The following is a 25,554-nucleotide window of genomic DNA, read 5'->3' as shown; positions in this document are numbered from 1 at the left end:
GAATCCCCTAGCTCTAGTGGATGACCTAGAAACAACAGAAACCAAAAAGGACAATGTTTTCCTTAGAGAAATTAATAAATGGAGGAAAGGCCTACTTGAATTCCAATGTTAGTCTTCCTCTTCCCTTGACTTGTAGACTTTGAGTCTAGCTCCAATTACTATAAGTGGAACCTTCAAGACAATCAACACAAGAACTACAAGACATCTGTATCATAAACTAATATCTCTATTCAATGAGTCAGGTGGGCATTGAAATACATATGCACAAAATAAACACAAAGCATAGGAAAACAAATCTTCTTGTATTAATGAAATCTAGGAGAAGATTACAACCCTTTTTACAGTTCCTGAAAATGTAGAATCTCCCACCAAACTTGTCCTTCCTTAGCCACAAGGAAAGCCTTCAATCACAACTCAAGGATGATAATGGATCATTAGGTAAAAGCAGCAGCATGAGGGCATAACTAAGAGTCTCCAAAATCCAACCCATACTCTATGAGAGGCAATGAATTTATAGGATAAAAGTGGTATTTTAGGATTTACCAATCTAGGCTTGAGATCCACATATGAGGGAGGATAATCTCTAGGGATAAGAGATAAGATCTCCAAGATAGGATAGGATAGGAATTCAATATCTCTATCCATGGTAAATGGTTAAAACAACCTTAGAAGCTTCTGGAAGAAGAAGTTTCGTAAATATTTTTTATGTTTTCCTGATATTATAGAACCATCACACCTGAAGTGTAGAGCAACTTGTGTTAGTCAATGTAGTTGCTCAGTTAAGCAACATGTGGCCATCATAGGTGGAATCAAAGGAAGGATGTGTTCGAGCCAAAAATGAGTTTCTGAGTTGATAATCCCATAATCCTTAGACTTTTGGAGAGTCGATGCTTAGGGATTTTCAAAGGGAAAATGACAAAATGTTAAGGATGTGTATTGATCCGTGTTTTCTAGTCATTTGAGTGAATGTGACAAAATGACTTATAACAATGTGGAGAGAGGTCTTTGTTAGGGATTCATGTTATCTCCTATACTTTTTTCTATAGTTTCATAATATCTTGGTAGACTCATAGCGAATGGAAAACACAAGGTACACTATAAAGGCATATTCATCACTCGCCATTTTTTTTACTCATACTCTTTATGGATGGTATATTCATCTTCTATGATGGTAATATATTATATATAATAATTAAAAGCTCTTTTTGTTACCTTCACAAAGGCCACAGGCATGATTATAAATCTCTTAAAATATTTTCTTCACGACCAGGGATTCACTGTTGAAGAAAAACTCCTGCTTGGGATCCTATTTTCTACTCCAAGTGATGGAGATAAATCATGGCCTAAAATACTTCGGTTTTATCCTAAGCCCAAGTAATATACAAAATCTGATTGGCATGAGTTACTTGGAAAGGTAGAAAAGTGAATATGAGTCTAGTGCAATAAATGGCTCTCTAGGACAGGAAAACTAGTTCATTTTAAATCAGTTATAGAAGCCATTTAAGTACATTGGGGCTTCCTAACCTAGATTCCCATTGGAATCCTTCATAAATTTCATTATAAAATACTCCCATTCCACCCCCTTAAAGGATTATCGGGGCTGAGAAAGGTGTTACCTATTTTACCTAATCCCCAAGGTTTATTATGGAGATGGGGTTAGCAAAAACATCATTTTTAGAAGTCTATGAAATTTAATTCTGACACCACCATTGTGACCATCTCATCGACAGATTTCCAATTATATAAATTTATCTCAATATTTGTTCCACATCAAAATTTATGCTTGTTAGAGTTTTGACTTTTTAACAGAGACCATGTTATCATCAGGTCACTAAGAGGCACCCATGCGGCCTCTTATCTACTCAAGCGGCACCGCCACATCATGCGTGGATGGGTTCTAGGTCACAACACCACATGAACTTCACTTCCATCCATGTGACCCATGTATCTAAGGTGGATCCCATTAGGTTGCGTCATATTGGTGTATCGATGTTGGGGGATTTCTCCTCGCAAATGAACACACTATGTCGATGGTCGAGATCTGATATCGGTGCATAAACATTGAGGGCTTCCTCGCACACAAACAATTTGGTTTGATGGTTGAGGTTCGATAACCTGATAGCATAGTTCCATAACCAGGGTTCCACTTTAGCCCCACTTGCTTAATTTTTGTACACACATGTTATGTTTTAGCCAAGTCTCAACCAAAACAATTGGTTAACGTGGACCCCCCCAATGGTGGTTTTGAATTTGGGGAAGGGAGTGCCCCCTAATTAACCTCAACCATTCATGAGAGGGGTAGATTAGCACTAATCCCAACCATGCCCCCATACTCGTTAAACATTAACCACGAGGGGGCCACCTCAATTGATCTCGACCGTCGATCTCGGCTTTGTAGATATTCTCCCCAATTTACTTGCATGAAGTTTAACACCAACTCGATGGGTGAAAAGGTGATACCACTCTCCATGTACATAAAAAATTAAAGTGATTTCTCCCCATTTAAGGATATTTCTAACCTACCTTAAGTCTGGGGTGGAACCACTAGGATTTATTGGAGAGTAAGGTTCATCCCAAGCCATCCCACCTTGGACATGTCACGCCATGCCATGTTACCTTAGCCACATCATCATTATAGTACCATGTGGCATCTATGCACCCCTTACTTGGCTCCCATGGCACTTCCAAGCTAACTCAACATGGGGTCCATAGAGCACTCAGCTATATCACGAGTGTATCCAACCTTCACTATATCTGGGCTTGCACATTTATGCAATCACTTGCCACACTCGAATCCTCGAACTCTCGTATAGCCTCTGTAAAGGGATTGTTGTGACAAAGTTCCACTAGTGGGCCAACCCTCCAACACTAAGAACAATAGATAATTCAAAACACATATGAGCTATCGAAAGGTATGTGAACTTGCCATCCCCAAACCCCCAGAACCATTTCTGGTGAATTAATTCTGGCGTGGGGCCCACCAATTGATATAATACCCCAAGTCATATGTGGGCCTCTACAGATGTCTTAACCCTCGCCACTCTTAGACCCTAAAATCCCTCGATCTATTTATTGTACATTGAATTTGGTGTAGATCCCACCAAATGAAGTCTGACCCAAGTCATTTTCGAGTCGTTACAAGGGACGACACCCTGGATGTGAACTTCACTTAGAAGGAAATTTAGCCTTGGATAAATTTGGGCCTCCATAAGGGATGACGCCCCCATATGTGATTTCCACTTAGAAGAAAATTTGGTCTTGGATAAAGTCCAGCTATCACAACATAGGATTCTCCTAGCCATCCCCGAACCCCCAAATTTCTGGATTCTACCAATGTGCTAAGGAATGGGAAAAATGGAAAAGTTCCTAAGGAAAAGTGCAATAGCCCAAACGCCAAAATTCCTGGTAGACATGGACCAGGTCCTGAAACTCAACCCTCAAAGTACCATTCCATGACCAAAATTAACACTTGGGCCCTAGCAAGGCTTGAAGTGCACCAAACCAAATGAGAGATAAGAGCATGGATCTAAAATCCAATTCACACAAATTGCAACATTGTACAAGGTCAATCATAATACATAATACATAGGGTTTTATCCCACTCAAAGAGAGATACAAACCATCCTTAAAGCAATATGAATCTATGATCATTAAAACTATTACGATCTTCAACCATAGCAATAATAAGAGTGTGCATAAACCCACAGATTATCACATAATGCATGAACTAATTAATCACCAGCACAAACTTGGCATTCATTCCATTCATAACATATAATACAACCTATCATCCTATGTATGTGAGCAATATTCACAGTGGAAACATTCATTATGACTATATACATAATATAGTTGTCAATCATTAATATAATAGTGAACCTCTGACATTCATCCATGAATATACATGGCCATGCATCGGTTAATAACACAAGAAGTATTGTCATAGCCCATAATCCAAATATACATAACTAATTATACTTATATGAATGTGTTATATTGACTAGAAAGTGAAGGAGGGCCTTCCATTCTCTACCCAACCATATGCAAGTTACAATATAGTCTTTCTTGTAGTTGACCCACCACAAGCCAGATCCACATTCTAAGGGGTTTCTCGCTCATGGATTTCACACAGAAGGCTTGGCTAAATAACCAATAGGTGAAGCATGTTGAGTCACCTACCTCCAAAAGCACAGACCATTGCAACATTTTATAAGTTCCTTTCTTGAAAAAAAAAAGAAAAAAATGTTAAAAATAAAATCACAATTGAAGCATAGTAGGTGGGGTCCCTACTCCCTTGGTGTAATAAGGAGGCAAGTATACAATTCTACCATATTTTGATGGGTAAAGGTTGATACAAGTAGTTCTGCATCACATAAGTATGTTATGCATTGACCCTAGACGAAGTTGTGAATTATTAGAATGTTCCTTCAAATTCAAATATTTTATGACTGTCATGAATATGAAAAGAAATGGAGCATTTGCATACATTATTTTCAATTCTTAAAAGTATCATATTAAATAAAAACCAAGTGTTAACAATGAAAGGAATGAATTGTAAAAGAGAAAGATGTTATAAGGTTCATCACTTATTTTTATTTGGCTAACCTACTTATTTTGTTTGCAAAGTTATAATGGTCACAGGGAAAAAATATTTGGATGGTAAACTCACCAATATTACTCATTATATTATGACAATTATGAATTTTCCATACTCTAATCTTTTAATATAACAAATCGCACTATATATATCAAACTTGTATGATTTTACAAAGCTAAGGTTATAAGTGGTAACCTTAGACACATAATACCAACGTATAAAACACCTTTGAATAACAATGAACTTGGTCCTGGATATATAGCGTAACCTTGTAAACAATGCACCCCATGTGGCACAAATTAAACCATGCTATATTGGCACATATTGTAAGGTGGTAAAGTCTCGTTTAATGTCCAACATAGAGTGATATATGATATGAAATTGGATAGTTTAGCATGTCACACAATAAATTTCGGTTTAAAAATTTACATTGTGTATGAGTTGTGTTTGTAAGTGGTTTAATGGTGGCTAGCTGAGTAAGTTAATAGATATGACATGCTCTAAAATTGGAGTCAAGCTTCGAGCCATAACTTGCATGAAGGGAGTAGGTAAGTTTCATTTTAGTTTGATAGAAAAATTTAGTTGTGGAAAGCTTGGAGCACCATGAAACCCTCTCCTAACGCATCAGGAAGCTCTGTAACTACATGTAACCACCCCTTTCACACCATTTTAAGCGTTGCGACAAAGGTATGGTCTAGCTCAGCACTACTTCTGAGAAATTAATGATGGATACAGGTATTTCTATTGGTGTAGAAGTGATTTCTGGAGAAAATTGTGTGATGAAGAGGTGAAACGTCTGACATTTCGGGTGAACACTTCACCCATCATCAAGGACAAGAAGAAATAAACAAAGTATTTCCATTGTTTAAGTTTATTTAGCACCATTGTAAGGGGTTAATCTCATTTCATTGTTGTTCCCATTAGTGTTTCCTCTATGTCAAGTTTAGCTCTACATGCGAAGAGAACACATTTACTTAAGTCAATTTCCCTGTGTACATAATATCTATGAGTCTGTGTACACTGCCAATTTTTGCTAAAGAAACAACGAATTCCATTTCCAAATAAGTTTCATTTTTCATTCACCCAATTTCATTTGTCGTTCGAGACTCATTTTGATGATCACCTACCACTCATGAGAGAAAATGCATATGAACGTCTCAAATTTGTTATTTTCTCATAGCTTTGAGCTATTCACAATTCCTATTCCAAAGTTATAGTTACACCATGCAAGAAGGCCACAACTTGTGAGGCTCTATTTATCCTATAGAAAGAATCAACATAGAATGTCTCCATGTATGACCCAAGATTACATATTGCTCAGTGAATATGTTGCCTTTGTGATTAATATTTTATTAAACCTTCATTTTGGTCCATTTATTACCACTATAATTTATATCGACACATACAAGCTAAATTGGGTATCTTTATACATGAAATTTGCATTAACACTTCACTCGCCATATTACCAAGGCTCTGCATTCAAGCATTTGTTAGTTAGGCATCTCCCTCTCAATTCTTTGTTGTGCCGCTTTGACGAACCTTCGAAGGAAAGAAGCATCTTTGTATTAAATGTAAAGCAGATCAATCAAAAGAAACCCAAATCCATGTAAATACACAATCATGTTAATTTGATGTGGGCATTTTATAATTTTATATTTTGTAAGACTTAGCACTACCATTTTGTTGACTCCAGTTCAATGTGCCTCCTTTTTTCCTCTGGTTTATAACTTGGCTATCCTCAACTTGCTACGTATTTTCTTCCATATAGTTGATTGGCATTCATCCAATAGTTTTGCAAATGATAAGTCGTGCGATCTTGTCATTTCTTGATCTAACCTTATGTATAACAAAAGTGCTTTCTACACATCCTCGCCTTATTAAAGTTGATATACATCCTGAAGTTGCAATGTATGCATTCATCGTAAATAAATAACATGTATAATAGAGAAAAGTCATGGTCATTCTATGTTTAACATGAGGTCATGTGGAGACTACTTTAATGCCATCCATTCACCATTATACCATTTTCCATATCCCAACATTATTATTGTGCTCCCTATTTCACTTACAGTGTTCCAATTTTCCCTTTCTAAGCGCACAATAATCATTTGGAAAATGTTCATATTTGAACCCGAGCATTCTTTCAAAGGAATTAAGCTCCGCTCATTTTAATATAATAATATCACTCAAGCTACTGGATATTATTTATCTTGGTATTAAATTTTTCAAGCCCTATTCATACTCTTTGTTAATCAAATATATTGCTATGTCTCACTTATGTTCACAGAATGCTGAGTCATTTGATCTTATTTCAATTATATTTCAGATGAAAGTAAGGGTACTATAGGTCTATCTTTTCTTTTTTAAATAAACATGAAAAATGATAATATTTCATATACCAATGTGGGAATTGGTATTATTGCTATAATCCTTCTCCATGATACATATATATGGTCTGATTTCTTTGGCATGCATGAGCACTCTCCCTTCCTTGTATATATAATTTCTTTCCCATGAATGTTTCTACCATGCACCCAACGATTTCAGAAATATGATTTTATACATGTTGTACTTTATTGATTCATGTACTTATATCATGAGAATTAATTTTTACACAGACTCATTTGCTTTCTATATACAATGAGATACCATAATAGAGGCTCATGTGATAACAGTAGGGGCAATGGAAGAAGAAGGAATGGGTCATGGAGTGAGAACCGAAACAAGAGAATCAAATCTTTTATCAATTTCAGTGCAGATTGTGAGGAGTTTAATCAACTCACTCAGACTGGGAATCTTTACTTAGGAGTCCCACCACCCCACCAACCCACTCCACGAGGCTCTCAAAAAATACCTTTTCCATGTCCTAACATAGTTGAGATTCCACAATAGCCTTAACCACTACAATAACTACTTCAGTTTGATGGAATGGAACCAAATCCGATCGTAGCACCTTCATGCACAATGGCCATCCATTTCACACCATTTAGTGCCTCCCCTACTCTTTATCCACAGATTACCTTCAACTGCCTCACAAGCCATGACTTAGCACCACAGCCAACATGTTCATCTATTTTCTCATGTAGTTGTAGCCAAGATCCACCCCCTTGTCATTCATGCACATTCCTCACATTCCTCCTCAAGGGCCACTTCCTTACATTCTCACACTGGTGCTTCAAGGACATGTGAGAGGAGAGATGTTTCCTTCGAAAACATGCACCCATAGGTGCAAGGAGGAATAAAGAAAGAGAAAATTAAGGGCAGGGAATTAGATGATAGATACAGTACATGCCTAGAACTTACATGGTGTTTAAGATTTACTTCATTGTCTCTTGTTTCATGCGAACTTTCTATTTTTGGTGCATCCTACATCATGTTTTTTAGCGCATTTTATTTTGGGATAACAACTTATTTTGGACATAATATATATTTTTTATGGCATAATATTATGGGAGGTACAAGGTGTTACGTGATAGGTTGCATAGTGTTTTTATTTTTGCTTGTTTTTATAATATATGGGATATGCATTCTATTTAGGGAGACACAAGGAGTTTTGCATTAGATTATATGTGATGGATGACATGGAATTTTTATTCACTCGAGATATTATTTTATATTTTTATGAATGCAGATATTGTATGCAAGAGTCACAAGGGTGAATTTTGGTTTTATGAGATGTATGAGGGGGGGTCATCTACTAGAACTTATTTTAAAAATTAATTGTAACACCTTCAAAAGCCCTTTTCCCAAATGATAAAACACATTTAAAGATAATTAAATTAATGAATCAACTAATTACAAAAACAATTAAATCCCCTAATTGTTACAAGAGAATACTAATTGGGAAGAAGGCAAAGAAGGATGAAATGGAAAAATAGAGAGGAGAGGTATGCATTAAATCTTATTGTTGTCGTTTTCCCTTTGATTTATCATTTCCCTTGAGTACAAAGTGTTGATTTGTTTGGTGGTAGTAGAACTTTTTTAAGAGTCTAGGGGAGAAGAGAAAGCTCATTTATTTCTTGTGTGAACTTTTCAGGTTATCATTTATTTTCTAAATTTCTTTTGCTAGTAAAAGGTGTGATGTTTAATGTCAGTTCCAATTAGCTAAACTTATGCAGAGAACTTTGTTGAATTAATCATATCAAAGTGGTTCGAGAAGGACTATCAATGTTGTCTTACTTTATTTTTGTCATTTGAGAATCTATGTGTGAGTCTTTTACGTCTTAGACACTTTTGAATTAAGTTATGGTGAACAATTCTCATAGGAATTGGACAAACAACAAGTTGTACTCAATTTTCCATAAATAAAATTGGCCTTTTCTAGCCATTTTACGATGAATACTTTTATGAACTTTTTAGTCATATATATGAACAACTTATGCTAAAAATTGCAAGTATATTTATGAGTTATATGTTTTGGTTTGTTGGCCGTGGGGTTTTGGTCTAGTGGCAAGCGAACGATTTGTTAAGTCGTTCGTGCAGCTATGCAGGTCACGAGTTCAAACCCCAAGAATACCCGAGGGACGTTCAAGGCGGCCTGGGCGGACCCTCCTAGAGGTTATAGAGGTAGCCGATGGGATTCAACCCCGTGTAACGCAAGTACGATACCATCGCTATTGCCGATTCCTCTAGTAAAAATAAATAAATAAATAAATAAAATTAAAAAATAAAAAATAAAAAATAAAAAATAAAATAAAATGTTTTGGTTTGTTACATACTTGCATGGTCTTATGTCTGACGGGGTATTTCTATAAGTTCACTCATAAATTTATCTTTTATTTCAGTTATTTCTTGTTCATATATTTATTTCAAAACTATTATATTTTGTCTCTTTTGCACATACCTTTCTTTCCCTGAAATCTGTATCATATTGCATATACTTTATTTTTGTTGTAATTAACCTTTTGTAAATAAATAGAAGATAACATTAAAAGCATTAGACATTGGGCCAAGTCCCATTATCTCACATGCTCTATGAGATTCGATGGTTTTTCGATGAAGCATAAAACTTCACTCATCAACAGAGCCCATATCTTGGTGGTTTATCAACTATTCTCTAGTAGTAACACCGCGATTACCCACTCTTCTCTAAGCTCATTCATAAGCTTCCCCCAATTTTGCATTAGTTCAAATCAAACACGGGGTTCAGTAATCAACTGCACAATTGCTTTGTCTTTTGAATTCACAACTCCATTCTTAGATTTTAACATCCTTTCTTCTCCAATGAGGGAGATTAAGATAGAAAGCTCATGCACATGACCAACCAAAAAAATCCTCATTTAAGTCACTAGGTGACAAGTGAACCTAACAACAATTTGATGGTTGATATCATTCTAGATCTGCAATACAAATGGAAAATCTATTGTCAAAGAAAACAAGGTCTAAACAAATAACAGCAAAATAATGTATCCAGAATAACAACCCAATTGGAAAGACAATGTTAAATGAATAAATCCTTTTTGATAACACCAGGTGAAGGAGATCTACAAATTGGTCTGTAAGTCCCCCTCCATGGGATGGGTCCTTTGATATCCTTGATGCTTTAGAAGAATAATTCCCTCTCTCAATCATGTGAAAAATCCAAACAAAGTGAAGAACTCAACTGGGAGCTAATGAAAATGACAATAATGTTGACAATGATAATGATCACGGTGAAGAAAGGATGAAAACCCCTCTTGTATATAGCAAAGTATGGAGTTAATCCCGAAAATGGAGAATAATAAAATATTATTGACCAAATTTAGATCTAACTACTTGGAATAATTTATTATATTTATTGGAGAGGAAAAAGGAATTTGAAATTGTTAAATTCCTTTATTTAGAAATAATTAGCAAAAAAAAATGATTTATCAATTACTTCATGAGAAACAAGAAAGATGTGAAATCAAAATAATTATCAAATAGTGATTTAATAATTATTCTAATAAAAGAAATAAGGAAATTCAAATAAATAATTATTTATTTAAATATTCCTAAGGGATTTAGTCAAATGTGGCCAGGAATAATTATTAAATAATGATTTAATAATAATTCCTAGAGAAGATTAAATAAATAATGATTTATCTAATTATTCTCATGGGGTGTTTTGATTTAAATCGGAAAATAATTTAATAAAAGTGGTTTACTAAATTATTTTCCACAATGAAAGCGATTTACTATGGTAAAATTAAATCTACATGGTGTATTTCGATCCACCTAGTTAGAAATGGCTAAGTGATTATTTTTTGTTGAAAACAAATTTCCCCCACACGTATGAGTGTTAGGATCAAATCATATGACCAAAATACGTTGTAGATTACACTTCCACACGACACCAAAAGGGGAGTCAAAGAGAGAGAGAGAGAGAGAGAGAGAGAGAGAGAGAGAGAGAGAGAGAGATCTGAAGCAAGTCAAGGATGGACAAATAATGGAGGGGGTGAGACCTACAATACTAATAGAAGTCTCCTTTTCTGTGGTAGTACATGATCTCAAATGAGGCAGGGGAGGCATACTCATACCCCCGAGATAACTGAGTAAAAAGAATAATGGTGAGCCCAATAATGTGGGAATGAGCTACAAAGTACATGATACATGATACATGATACACTAGCATCAATGGGCCAGAAAATAATACAATGGATCCCATATACATAATGTGCCTGGAAAAACATAGGTCAGGACTGAATATAATAACATCTGAGTACATGAGATATAATGCCCCTCAAACTAACATGGGGAGGGGGGATCACAACCGAAGAAGCCCTGCTAAACAGGGAAGGGCTCTGAAGATCTGAATGGATCATCTAAAGGAGACATGCATGCAGTGGGCATTACAAGCGGCGGAAACTGAACCCATCAAATATGTGGAGTTGCATCTGAGGTTGGATCAACATATGTGGTCATTCGAGCATGTGGGGGGATACTTGAAGGGCCACCCCCTCATGAGGTCTGAAACATCTCACACACACCCAAGAAGCACTGGGATAATCATCTGGATCACCGAACCATCAAGTGTACAAATCTCAATCGTGCGATAAGGATCTGATGTCGAGCACGTGAGAAACAACCAATTCAAAGTGCAATAATGAGTCCCTTTTCTTGATCTGAGGTATCAAACAAAGATGGGAGATGGAACCAAGGTACACCGCCCTCTAGACTACTCTTCTAGAATAAATGTGATGAGATCGACAAAAGAGAGCTTGTCAAATTTTAGGCAATGAGGAATCCTCAACAAAGGCACGAGGGAACATAACAGAGTGACTGATGGATTGACACCAGGGATTACGATGGAAGGAAACATGATCGATAGCAGACTGGTGACTTCCCTTGTCAAAGCATAATAAAAATGGTTGACCTAGCAGCAATTGACTCAAATCCAGAGCGAATGGTCAATGACTCAAACGGGGGTTTGGCAAAGATAGAGTAGAAGAACTAGAGGCCAAATATAAGTATAATGGAAGAAATGTGGCATGATGATAAATGAAACACTATAATGGGACACAATGTGGACTCGGAACAGACTCCATAAGTACAAGGGTGACACATCTCAGATGCTTTGAACAACGGTGACTCGATGATGCTACCACACGGAGGAGGCTCGGTGGGGACCATAAAAACATGACTAAATTATGGTTACTCATGATGAAAATCGACACGAGAGTCAACCAGTGCAAAGGTAAAGTGGTACAAGAGAATGGGTGGATCGAATGAAGAGATTAGATTTTAAAGGGCGACAAAGTGAAACTTCATAGAAAAATGGCTTCCGGGTGAAGTGTCAAATTACCAAAACCAAGGAGAGGCCCATTATATAACTTGGTGAGAGATTTCCAACAGTGTTGACGGTTTTTCAAACAGAGCTATGGTTTGGTCACAATGGGCGACGAAAAAAACTAGGGTTTTTCCTTTAAAAGGGATTTTTGCCTCCAAATCAAATTCATTTGCATAGTGATATGTCGAGAATTTGTAGAGGAGGAGAAGGTTCTAAATCTTGTGGAGATCATAGCAGACAAACTAACCGTCAGAATCAGGATCTGTAACTTTCAGGTATGTGACCTTACTTGTCTAAATATGGTCTTAATGCTTCTTGAAGAATGGTTCCTGGTGAAGAATCAAGGTAAGAAATGGATACAGGAATGAACTACTAGGGCAGGTCTAGGATCATCCATACCCACCAGGTCAATCATGGGGACCAAATGGTAAATTTGGTATGACATAGAGTAGAAGTTTCAAAGATATGGTATCAAACATCTACGATACGTGATGTGTATATGGCTCACCGGAGAGGCCGATAGGACAAACCATCTAAAGAATGAAAGGATAATTTACCATACCTATATTATTGGGGTCTAGGCCAAGACTTATGTTAATAAAGTGATAATATGGCTAGGTGGGGGGAACCATCATGCCCCCAAGCAAGAGATACTGCCCCCCAGCATATGTGATCGAGGGGACTAATCTGGTATGCCAAGGTGGGTATGATGCCCCCTAGCAGGAGGAGTTTTTGGAGTGTCATTATGTTCTAAGCGCTAAAAAAATGGATTCAATCATCTCGGCCCAACGGGCACGATATCCTCCAAAGGATGACAAGGAGATGTAGGGGCATATGTGCCTTGTAGTCATGTTATGGGCAGACCGGATGTGTTTAGAGTAGTGGACTCAAAACACAATTTGATGATGTGGTTCGCCATTTGTTTATGGATGGATTCTTATGGGAAGAGTGGATAGATACAGTTAGAGAAAGGAAATGGTGGATTACCAATATCATTTTGTACTACATATATGAATAAAATGGACTAAATTTATAGGTCTGCATACATGGGTCACTATACCAAAGAGTGGCTTCAGAGATAATGAATTGATGCTCACCTAGAAAGCATGGTGGTTGAACACCAACAATGTCTAAGGGACTGGGTTGTTGAGGTGAGATAGATGGATGAGTAAGTGGATCATCCCAATAGTGATATGATAATCTAGAGGTTCTTCTAAATGGGTAAGAATCATGATACTAGAGTCGACACTACCAGATGCACTAGGAGGGTTGGGGAGAATTGCTTCTCCTAGACTCTCAAAAATGGATGCTCCCTTACCCAAACATTAGGTGGCAATGTAATGGCCACAAGGTGGATGCGGTTCGAATTTATGGGTTTGAAGTAAGGGGTAGTTAAACCAATCGACCTCACTATGGATGAAGTCTTTTCACTCCACAGCATATTGGTCATGGGTTTGTTGCGGAAGGAAGTATGCACGATGGTGCATATCATCCCAAGGGTAATTTGGAGTGGTCATGTCTTCCATGATGTCTTCATCAGAGTGGAAGATGGGCGGACTCGAGGAAGAGTTACCTGAAGCATCTTCATGAGAAACGAGGTTCACATATGCATTGTCACCACTGGGAGGCATATGTCTAGTATATGGGACATCTACCAATGTTAAGACCAATGTGTCCATTGAAGGAGGTTCAATAGAATCATGAGAGGAGATACCTAGGGATTTCTCAGGGAGTGATCTCATGAATGATGATAGGTAGAGGATGGGAGCAGAATTGTCCATCATCTCAACATCAAGGGGAGGGATCACAATGGGTGGTTGGGAGACCTCCTATTCTGAATTAGGGGGTGGGACCAAACTCCGTAGGTAAAGGAGAAGTGGACTCATTACAAGCAGCCTCTATTTCGCAAAGTACTTGAAGTGTATTGCAAAAATATTCAAGATGGGGACAGTGATGGGAATAATGGTCGTAGTTATCACACAAAGCGCAAGGGTGGTTTGTGCGTAATGATCAGATTCTCTTAGCTGATTCAAGCAAGGTTACTTGGACCTCGAGGATATTAGGATTGGGAAAGGTATCAGTGACAACCTCTTTAATGTGAGGGAGTTCAGGATAGTTATTGGTGGCATGACCGACAACATCACACAAAGCGCAAGGAGGAAGAGGCTTTGGGGGCTTAGGGGTAGTTGGAGTTGTTGGGGGAGCCTTGTCTTGGGATCCCTTCTTTCGGGCTTTGCCCCCCTCGCTAGATTTTTTTGCAGTAAAAGTAGGCTCCTATTGAGGTTTTTGTGGAACTGAAGTAAAGGCAGGGGTAAGAATGACTGGTTGGACTGGGGTCAAAGTGGTGTAAGGTTTCAACTTATGAGGTGGAGTGTTTGTAGGGGGGTCGATGTACCACACTGGGATCCCTATGGTGATATTTGGTACACTCAAAGTAGCCATGACATGTGTAGAATAAACTTCGGGAGGTGGAAACAAGAACGGTATATGACAAAAAGGGTAATGACCTGGAGGAACATCTCCTACATGGTTAAGGGTTGGGGGAACGGACCCGGGCAGAAAAATATTAGGAGAGACACTAGCAAAAGGAGATGGTCCTTAAGTAGTTGTATTCTTAGGCACGGTTGAGTTAGGCACAACGAGTTGGGAAGGTGCAAACAGTTGCGAAGGCATAGCGGCCCATTTGTGGGCAGCCTGCGATGCTTGGAGCATGCAAACACTTGATGAGCTAGGCTCAAAAGGATTAGGCGGGGGGTCATAATAAGCACCAAGTAAAGAGGAATCTTTATAGACTCATGTTGAAATAGAAAAGATAGTTTTATTATTAGCCATGGAAGAAATGTTGGTCTGAGGTGAAGTATGGGCTTTTGGATCGTAATACGTCAACTGATCGACGGTGACGATATTTCCATTGTGGGGAAAGAACATCTTACGGTGAACCGCAGATGCGACAACTAACATGGCATAAGTATAAATACGACCCAAAAGGATGTTATAGTCAAGGGGCGCATCAATGACTTCGATATCAATACAAACGGTCTTGCCAGCAACTGTGATTGGGAAGTTGCGGTATAATCCAAGGGGCTATGAAGGATGACCATTCCATGCACACAAAGTGATGGTGGACAGGGATAGGTCAGGGGATGCAAGCTTTTTCCAAACATTGGAAGACATTACATAGGTGGAGGTGCCTTCGTCAATGGTACATCGTTGGATAGTAGTGTTTCGAATGGAGACTGGAATTTGGAAAACAACGGATGAAGGTAAAGGAGGGTTATCTCATTTTTCAACATGGAAGACAGTCATCTAATCGTCTTGAGGATCTATGCCACCTAGAGAAGATAGTATATACTTTCGTTGTGATGGGCATGTCTGGAGGACTTCCAGCCTTGACATGGTAGTAAGAGACTATGCCAAGTCATCTACTATGTTATATGTTTGGGCGGTTTTGGTGGAAGCAGTATTTCGACGTAAAAAACCTTTAGGGATCTTGGGTATGACCTCAACCTTAGGTTGAGGGATCTCTAAGGTACCGTTGGGTGACAATAGAGGCTCGGTAGACACTTTGGGTTGGGACTTAGTCACAGACTTAACAGATGGCTTGTCATACTGACGCGATCGAGTCTGGAGGTTGACTTGTTCAGTGTTTACCTCATCAAAATTTATCATGAGAATCTGATAATCCTGGTGACTAGATGGAGGAGCTGGTTGAGGAGCCTGACCTTGCAAAGGTAGGCAAGCTATATACCCTTAGTGGGAAAGGGGCTGGTGAGCATAGCAGGTTGAGATGAAGCAAGAGGGGGAGGAGGAGCGGAGGGTTGCGATCCTCAAGAAGCTACTTAAGCTTCCCATGCTTGGCGCATCTGAGCTAACAGGGGACACTCATGAGTATAATGACCATAGATTCCACAAAAATCACAAGGTTTGTTTATACGAAGACCCTTGTTATGATTGGGTTAACCGCCCTGTTGTTGGGTTGTGGGATTAGGTTGAGTTTCCAGAGGGGCTTTGGGTGGAGGACCCTGGTTGCCTTGATTACCTTGCGGCTACTAGTTCCTATTACCCTTTCCATTATTCCTTTTCTTGGGATTCATGGGATTGGGACCACTCTGTTGAGCGTGCACTTGTCCTTGTGGAGGAGGTGCTTGCTATGGTGGAGAGGGAGCATGCATGGGGGAATGGGGCACTAGTGCTGAAGGAGTTGGAGCTCTAGGTTATGCGTACGGATAATATGGAGATGGGGCAATATTGGTATAAGCAAGCGGCGTAACAGTTGGCCCTGGCATCGATTGAGGCAGACAGGGATATGCATATGGTGTACTGGGACCTAGATAAGGAGTGCCCTGATAAGGATTGGGGGAGGGTAATTGTAGTGGGACTGGTCCCTCCCCGAGGTTAACCATAACTCATCCGAGGAGGAGCATATGGTTGGGGGTGTGAAAGGGTTCCAACAATGCCATTCGCGGCATGAGATGCCCCCAGTGCATTAGCAGCACCAAGCCGAGGAAGATCGGGCATGACAGTGTAAACATAACCTGACTGGGCGTCAATCAGATCAAATTTAAGAGCTATTTGGAGAGCTTCTTCCTCGGATAGAGGAAAGTGAGAAGCGAAATATTTCACAATGGGGGCCAATAGTGATCTAAGAAACCAATCCATATAGACTCGGTCTTCGAAGTCAGGAGCTCGACAAATGCTCCTCCTTCTACACCATTCTTGAACATGGTCGGAAAGGCAAGTGGTAGAAGTTTGACGAAATGAAGTCAAAAGTTTAGTACCAGTATCATAACGAAGAGGTATCTAGAAATATGAAAGAAATGTTGTGGCAAGAGTCACTAAAGTGGAATGGGTTGCCCTGGCTGGTCTACATACCACTTCGCAGCAGCTCTAATGAGCGTGTGTTGGAACAACTGAAGACGAATGGAGTCATCGGTAATAGAATTGGATGAACACCACATATGAAAGGAGTGAACATGATTGGTTGGGTCTTCTCCAGGATTACCCTCAAACTTTGGGATGTCTAAAGGGAGTTTTGTAGGCATTTTTGGCCATGTGGGATCGTGGAGAAGGGGATCATTGATAAGCTAGTTAAAATCTGGGAGACTTAGACCAACAACAAAAGGAAGTAAAGGAGTCAGAGTGACCACACCGGTTGAGGTTTCGCTAGTGGGGTTACCCTAGTTGGCACCTGGGTTACCACCCTGGGTTCTTGCACCTGCATTGGTGCCTGACATGATGGAAATATGAGAATGAGGGGACGTGGAATCAAAGGATGAACGGGACGAATCAGCAAAATCAGAATGATGACTTGATGAAGGACTGGGAGGATGAACTCGCACCTGACGGGGAGGAGTGATATGGCCTAATGGGAACTAAGGGTGAAGCCCTCGAATTCGACGCGATAAACACCTTGGAGACGCTATGTTGTCTAGACTATGTGATAATGATAGGAAGACAAGAGCGAAAAACAACAAACAAACACCTAGTGCAGTGGTGCCAAGTGTAAACTAACTATTTTAATGGTGTTACTCTAATGCAAGCAAACATGTCTTATCAAATAAAAAGGACCTCTAGCCTATAAGTGATTTGAATCCTAAAACAATCCTAGATCTACTACTTCAAATGGCCTTCCAAAGAACTTCTTACTTGACGAAATCTCATCTCTGCAAGCAAAGTTGTCCAGAGAAAGGTGGGGTAGAGGACCAAATGCTTCCCACAGCCAATCCTATAAGGTGTTTTCCTAAGATTGGTCACTACGGTTACCTTCATCCCACAGGGGTGGTTGAGTCTTGAGCTTCTTGGTAGTCAGCCAGCACACGGAATTCCCTACCACGGGTTGGGTAGCCCCGAGGAGAACTGCTCACATGATGACCTAGCCTAACCCCCTCTGAATCGGGTTTCTGATGCACTCTAGCTTTGACCGTGGGATGGTGAAGTATTTTAAGCTCCCTAATATGACAAATTCTATGTCTCAATGAAAAGTGACCGATGGGTGTTATTGGAAGCCTATCCCACTGACCCTACACCTACACTAAAAAGATTGTTTGGCCATGATGCCCAAGTGGGCTTAATCTATGTGTATTGATTTATTAAGGTGTAGTGTTTAAAGTCTTGGCTTGGCGTTGTTAACAAAACTCTCGTTCATGGAAAATTTTAGGGGCTAATGTTCACCTAATGGGATAATTTTCCATGATTTTTCCACAAAAAAGATTCGCCAATTTCCAATTTTTATAAAAGATGATTCACCCAAATTTTAGAATATAAAATTATTTTACCTTAAAAATCACCAACATTATATACAGACTATATATAAAATCATTATAAATTTGAATAATTTTACAAATATATCAATAAACATTTTATAGTTTGCATATTAGGGATTAGTGAGATTCGCCAATGTTTTTTAACTTCAAGAAAATTTTCCATAAAATTTTCCTTGCTCTCGTTCGCTTAAGGTGTGAGTGTATGAAAAAGATGTGTCAAGTGGATGACTCAATTAAGCATGTTTCATGATGTCATATGTTGCTGAAAGTAAAATGCTGAAATATTGTAAATGAATCTGAAATGATAGAAAAATTAAACAATCAATCAAGCATACACAACCCCACCCACAAGGGATACTAAGCAGCTAAGAAAGAGAAGGAAAACAAGCTACTCAAAGACACATAAAGAGGCCAAAAAGATCTGATGTCAAGGGACTGGGATCTAAAGGCCCTAAGCTGTTGAAAATGGTGCAGACAAACAACAAAAATTAGAAGTGAAAATTATTGTAAAGGACAGGTATGAAGCTCTAAGACCTAGGATGCTCAAGGGGATCCTAAGGGGGAAAATGAAAACCCAAAATCTAAAGTGAGAAAAGGTAAAATAAACCTATCCAATGGATCTGAAAAGTGATGGATCAGATCTGAAAAATAGAGGCTAAAAATGTTGAAAACCCTAGACTCCTCACTCAACAAATGTCTTCCTAACAATGTGGAGGAGTACTCTAAACCCTAGGGGAGTATTTCATTCCTCAAAGAGACAAAACAAGTGAATCTAGGCCTAAGGGAGACAAATTAACAAAGGTTAATAACCTAAACTAGTCTACAGACAACACTCTCGGCAACACTGTAAAAATTTTGAAAAAAATCCAGAAAAGCTTCAAAACATAGGTACTGACCTGTTTTCAGTGAGTTTGCAGTTCCTGGGCCAAAAAGTGCACTCTGGAGCATACTAAAAGGGAAAAAAAGTGTGCTCTGTCCCCGAGAGTCTCAGTCAGTAGATCTTGGATAGAAGTTGTCATCCCCTACTCGAATGGTACCTGTGACCTACGGAAAAGACCATAAACCCATCAGAATATGAAAATTTGATAAAATAGGGTTTAAAAATGGAAATAAAAATTGGGAGGCCTAAAAAATGGTTGAAGAAACCCTAAAATTTCTTAAACTTCAGTCACCCAAGAACATGGTTATTAAACAGTGGAGTCGTCATTTGTTAGTGTGAAAATTCTTGGAAGGTGTACCAAAAATCCTCACTTAAGTCACTAGGTGATAAGTGACCCTAACAACAATTTGATGGTTGTTGTCATTCTAGATCTGTAATACAAAAGAAAAATATGCAGTAAAAGAAAACAAGATCTAAAACAAATAGCAGCAAAATAATGTATCCAAAATAATAACCCAATTGGAAAGACAATTTTAAATGAATAAATCTTTATTGATAGCACCTGGTGAAGGAAATCTAGAGATTGGTGTGTAAGTCCCCCTCCATGGGGATGGATCCTTTGAAATCCTTGATTCTTTAGAAATAGAATTTCCTCTCTCAATCGTGTGAAAAACTCAAACAAAGTGAAGAACTCAAATGGGAGCTCAAAAAAATAACGATAATGTTGACGATGATAATGATCATGGTGAAGAATAGATGAAAAACCCTCCTTTATATAGCAAAGAATGGAGTTAATCTCGAAAATGGAAAATAATAAAATATTATTAACCAAATTCAGATCTAACTATTTGGAATACTTTATTATATTTATTGGAGAGGGAAAATGAATTTAAACTGGTTAAATTCCTTTATTTAGAAATAATTAACAAATAAAATGATTTATTAATTATTTCGCGAGAAATAAGAAAGTTGTGAAATCAAAATAATTATTAAATTATTCTAATAACGTAAATAAGGAAATTCAAATTTATAATGATTTATTTAAATATTCCTAAGGGATTTAGTCAAATGTGACAAGGAATAATTATTAAATAATGATTTAATAATAATTCCCATAGAAAATTAAATAAATAATGATTTATCTAATTATTCTCATGTGGTTTTTTTATTTACATCAGAAAATAATTTAATAAAAGTGGTTTACTAAATTATTTTCCACAGTGAAAGTGATTTTACTATGGTAAAATTAAATCCACATGGTGTATTTCGATCTACCTAGTTAAGGCAATTATTTTTTGGTGATAACAATATATATATATCTATATATATATATATAGAGAGAGAGAGAGAGAGAGAGAGAGAGATATTGAAGTGTTCATTTGGCTCTTTGATCTACTCAAGGAACTAGGCATCGACCTCTTTCTCTCATTGTCTCCTTGATTCACGAGTGGGAATGAGCATTGTCCTTTGCCCCTTAGTCTCCCAATCCAATCTATTGAATTTATGTCATGGGGTGGCTTCTCTTTAATCACCAAAATCTATTAGATAGCGTGATTAACCTAGAACTGATGGCTCAGTAATTTAATTCAATTGGGTTATGTCTTTGATGGCACACAAGCAAGTGAGCTTCCCTCGGGTAATATATTCGTAAGGCAATCCTTCCTTCATTTGGTAGTAATTTAATTTTAATAATTAATTTTAAATACTTAATTAGTGTATCAGCTAGCCATGGCTCTCCATGCTAGCAGTACAGACATAATCTCATATTACCTAGACAAGGGCAAAGCGAGGGATGTTACATTCACCAACTATCGTCCATATTTTTGTGGGTTGGTCAAGAGGGGAAACACGCCTTCAATATTACTCCTTAGAGTCAAATTTCCTTCCAAAATATCTTGGAGGTTGGGGTCTAAAAATATTGTTTGGTTCTCAAAAGCCCTTGTAGAAAAATGAATTTGGAAACTCATATAGGGGACTAGTCTATGAGCAGATGTCACGTATCAAAATTTTATAGGTCCCCTCTCTTTCTTGGAATGGATCAGAACTCCTCAAAAACTGATAAAATGTATCCATCATCTGGAAGGATATCATAACAACTTTCCCACTCATTGGTGATAATCCCATGTGGAAGTGGGAAATGGTTATCTGGTCCAAATCGGTTTGGATCCTTAATAAGATGTCAATAAAATCATCAACTACCTCATCCACTGATTCAAAAACTAAACAATGAAGGCTTCATCACACTAAATCATTTTTTAGTTTTAACTATGTAATGGGAAATAAATATTAGTTGTCTTCTGAAGATCTTAGCCTAAAAGAAAATTGTATAGTTGCACGAAACCAATGCATTAGAGCTCTAAATTAAACACTCAATTGTCACCCTCCCTAAAACTGAATATTTTCTAATTTGGGCCCCTATTCCACATGGAAAATACTCTTCAAAAGTTGGCTAGTTTTGCATGGAAGTGGAAAACAAGTACAATGAGCCTCCATGGCGGGGGAAAAAAATCTGGAAACTAAAATGTTCCCCAAAAGCAAAACTTCTAATGTGGCTTCTCCTTTGTAACAAATACCTAACATGGGACAATCTTAAACATTGATCCTTCCATGGCCCAAGTGTCTACTTTCTCTACTCTATAAACTGAAACAGTGGAACACTTTTCATAACATGTCCCTTCACACAAGTTGTCTAGAAGACTATTCATCAGTTTAAAGGAAATACATATGTATGGGATAGTACCTCCATTTAGGATTGTCTTTGGATCTCAACCCATCATAAATTATAACACAAATCCCTTCCATTAATAGTGGCTTGGGGTACATGGTTAGAGAGAAACCATGCCATTTTCAAAGATAAAGGTATATCATTGATAAAGATAGCCATACACAATCTAGCTATAACAAACAATATGTGAACCAAAAAATTCTCCTCCCTCTAAGCTTCTCTTCTAGAAATATAAATTCAAAAGGGCTCCCCATGGGATTTTTTCAATGGGGCAGAACAAGGATCCCCCCTTGTTGGGAAGGGTACACAAAATTCTTAATATATCAAATTATCTCTCTCTCTCTCTCTCTCTCTCTCTCTCTCTCTCTCTCTCTCTCTTGTTGCAAACATTGGGACAACCATAAATAACTATGCTAAATTATTTTCTCTAAAACTACCACTACAATTGTCTCTATCTTAGGGGATAAATTCCATACACATATATGGAGACTCTCTGACTGTAATAAATTGGATGAAGGGAACTATTAGAATCAAATGTTATACTCTTCTTCCCATTTATTTGAAAATTAAACAGTAGATTGCTCACCTTTCTCATATTTCATTTGATCACATTTATAGGCATAGGAACTCCATATTAGATTCCTTGTCAAAAGCTAGACTAGATATGGACCGAAGTACATTTAAAATTACAAAGACTAAAGAAGGCTAGTAACAGGAATATTTTATCAACCCTTGGAACTGATAAAAAAAATAGTTTTTATCTCTTCGCAACAATATATGTCACTTCATTATTTTTTGGTTTTTTGGGTTTAGGATAGAAGATGTATATGAGACATATTTTTTATATGCAAAATGTATGGAAATTCATTAAAAAGGATAGTCTTTTCATCCCCAAACACAAGGGGCGAGAATTTATTCAGATACATATATGAGGTAGATAGACATATGAATGCCATTTGCTATATGCAAAATGTAATTTTATTTCTATATACAAATGATAATACATTTTTTTTTCATGGAAAAACAATGTGTCTTTTTAAATATTATTTATAAATTAACTAGAGCCATGTGGTGCCAATGTCACTGCTCTTGCTTTTTAGAAATTGCCACCACATGGATTTTGTTTATTGTGCAAGAATGACATGAGTTAATGTGCCAACATAATATTTTCAAGAAATTCAAAAAAAATAAAATCAAAAGTATTTTAAAGAATGAATAATATTTTTTTTAATATGAAATTGACATATAATATGTATATATTAAAAATGATTATAAATTTATACTTATTTGATAAGAGATAATTTAGAAAACATTAATACTACATGAAAAAAAGGGGGCAAAATTTGAAACAAAAGCTTTCGATAAAACTTCAATGTTTTATCACAAAATGTTAATACGACATGCAAAGAAAAATGGGTAAAAATGGAAATGAAAGCTTGCAATAAAACTTTAAGACTTAATAGTAGAGGATATTTTAAATATGTTGTCTTGCTAGTAGTTTGTGAGAGACTACATCATTGGAAAAGGGTGGCATTCACATTGTTGTTCAAGAGACTTAGGCCAAAGTTAGCATCCACACCTCAAGAAAGTTATCTTTCATGTCACATAGTGTCTAGAATATTAATAATTGCCCATAAAGGTTTTGTTTTGATGATTTCCACATATATATATCAGTGTCATTTCTTTTTAAATATTCCCCATCTCATTCAAAAAATTCAAATTTCATTTTCATATTTCCGATATTTAAGAACTTTTAATTGTTTGCATTTTGACCAGAATATGTTTATTGCACATTTGGAAAACCTATAATAATAAACCAGCTAGATGATTTGACAGAAACTTGAGTTTTCTGGCTATTTCAAAAAGTAGAATTTGGTTATAGTAATAGATTCCAACCATGCTCATTAGTTATTATCTAGCTAGAAATGTAGCATACTTTCCTCTTGGTTGATGTACCCAAGTGAAGTATTTCTTACAACATTCATGCAAGACAAACAAAAATTATTATCCTCCGAAATTGTAATAAAAAACACACACAAAATGGTTAAGAAAAATATCCTCTTGATTTTCCACATCGATGTTACTCTATAAAAGTCAAAAAGAGTTAGTGAATTATATACCTAGACTATATTGATTGAATTTTGATTGCACCAACTGCATTTATGTCATTTTAGAGTGTGTGGAATAATCTTTTATGCATTACTCCTCGATTGCATTGTTAGAAGTGGAAATGATCTAAAAACGAGATCTTATACTAAGATTAAGGTATTAGAGACTCATGTGCATGGATTTGCCTATATTACTTAGTGCAACGAATCGATAACATTGTGAATAATATAGACAATGAGCAATTAGAGAAACATAATAGACAAACACACATAACACAACAAGTTTAATATGGAGTTCACCCAAAATTCTTGGGCTACGTCTCCTAGTCCAGCCTTCAATGGTGACCTCTCTATTATGTCTTCAAGAGCAGAGTTTTACAAAATGTGAGCTCAAATTGAGTCTCAACACAACAGATACAAACAGTAGGAGTTTTGCTTGAATCCCTCAAGCCTCTCTGAGTACACAGACTTGTTCTCTCACTCTTTGTCTCTGTCTTCTCTCTGTCTCAGCACTGCTTCCCTCTATCTTTGTCATTCTATGGCTTTTAAGCCAATCGGCACGGTCTGTTTGTTTCCTCTTCTGGGCTCTCTGGCTCCTAGCCTCTATCAGCTCAAATCCCCCTCTAAGCATTAAGAAATCATTGCTAACGTCTTCAGGGATGGTGACCACTTGTTCTGTAACGGAAGGGACCATCGGCGCCTTTGAAATCCCAAAAATGGTCATTCTTTGTTTACACAGAGAAATACTCTAAAACACGGGGAAATCCACCAATCTGTTGTTTATCGGACTTCAAAAATCATTAATTCCGCCCTATTTTCCATCAGGTCCGCCTTTAAATCATTATCGCAAGTCGCATAGGTGCGGGTTCCTTTGTATTTGGGTTTATTGTTAAAAATCCCAAATACAAAGAAAATCTCAACAAAATGGCTTATATCAGACTTGAAATGTTATATATTCGCATCTATAAGTTCAATCGGGTCCGGATATATATCACATCGGGTGCATTTCATTTATTTAACGACAATGCGAAATACATAGAAAAACCCTATTTCCGGATCTCAAAATATATCAAATATCACCCATAACCCAGTCGGGTCCGGCTATTGCAAGTCGCCTTTGTATTGCCCCACTCCTTTGTATTACTTCGATGCGATATTGTGATGTGATTATATCACAATCGCATATTGCATAGTCCTCGGGCCATTGATAAGCACTCCCTTGTGTTTTGCCAAT

This window comes from Pinus tabuliformis, chromosome 7 (genome assembly GCF_031772625.1).
Source record: "Pinus tabuliformis cultivar Carrire ecotype Pingquan chromosome 7, CPIR1, whole genome shotgun sequence".
Classification (NCBI taxonomy): Eukaryota; Viridiplantae; Streptophyta; class Pinopsida; order Pinales; family Pinaceae; genus Pinus; species Pinus tabuliformis.
The sequence above is the reverse complement of the archived record's forward strand: the minus strand, read 5'-3'. Positions refer to the sequence as shown.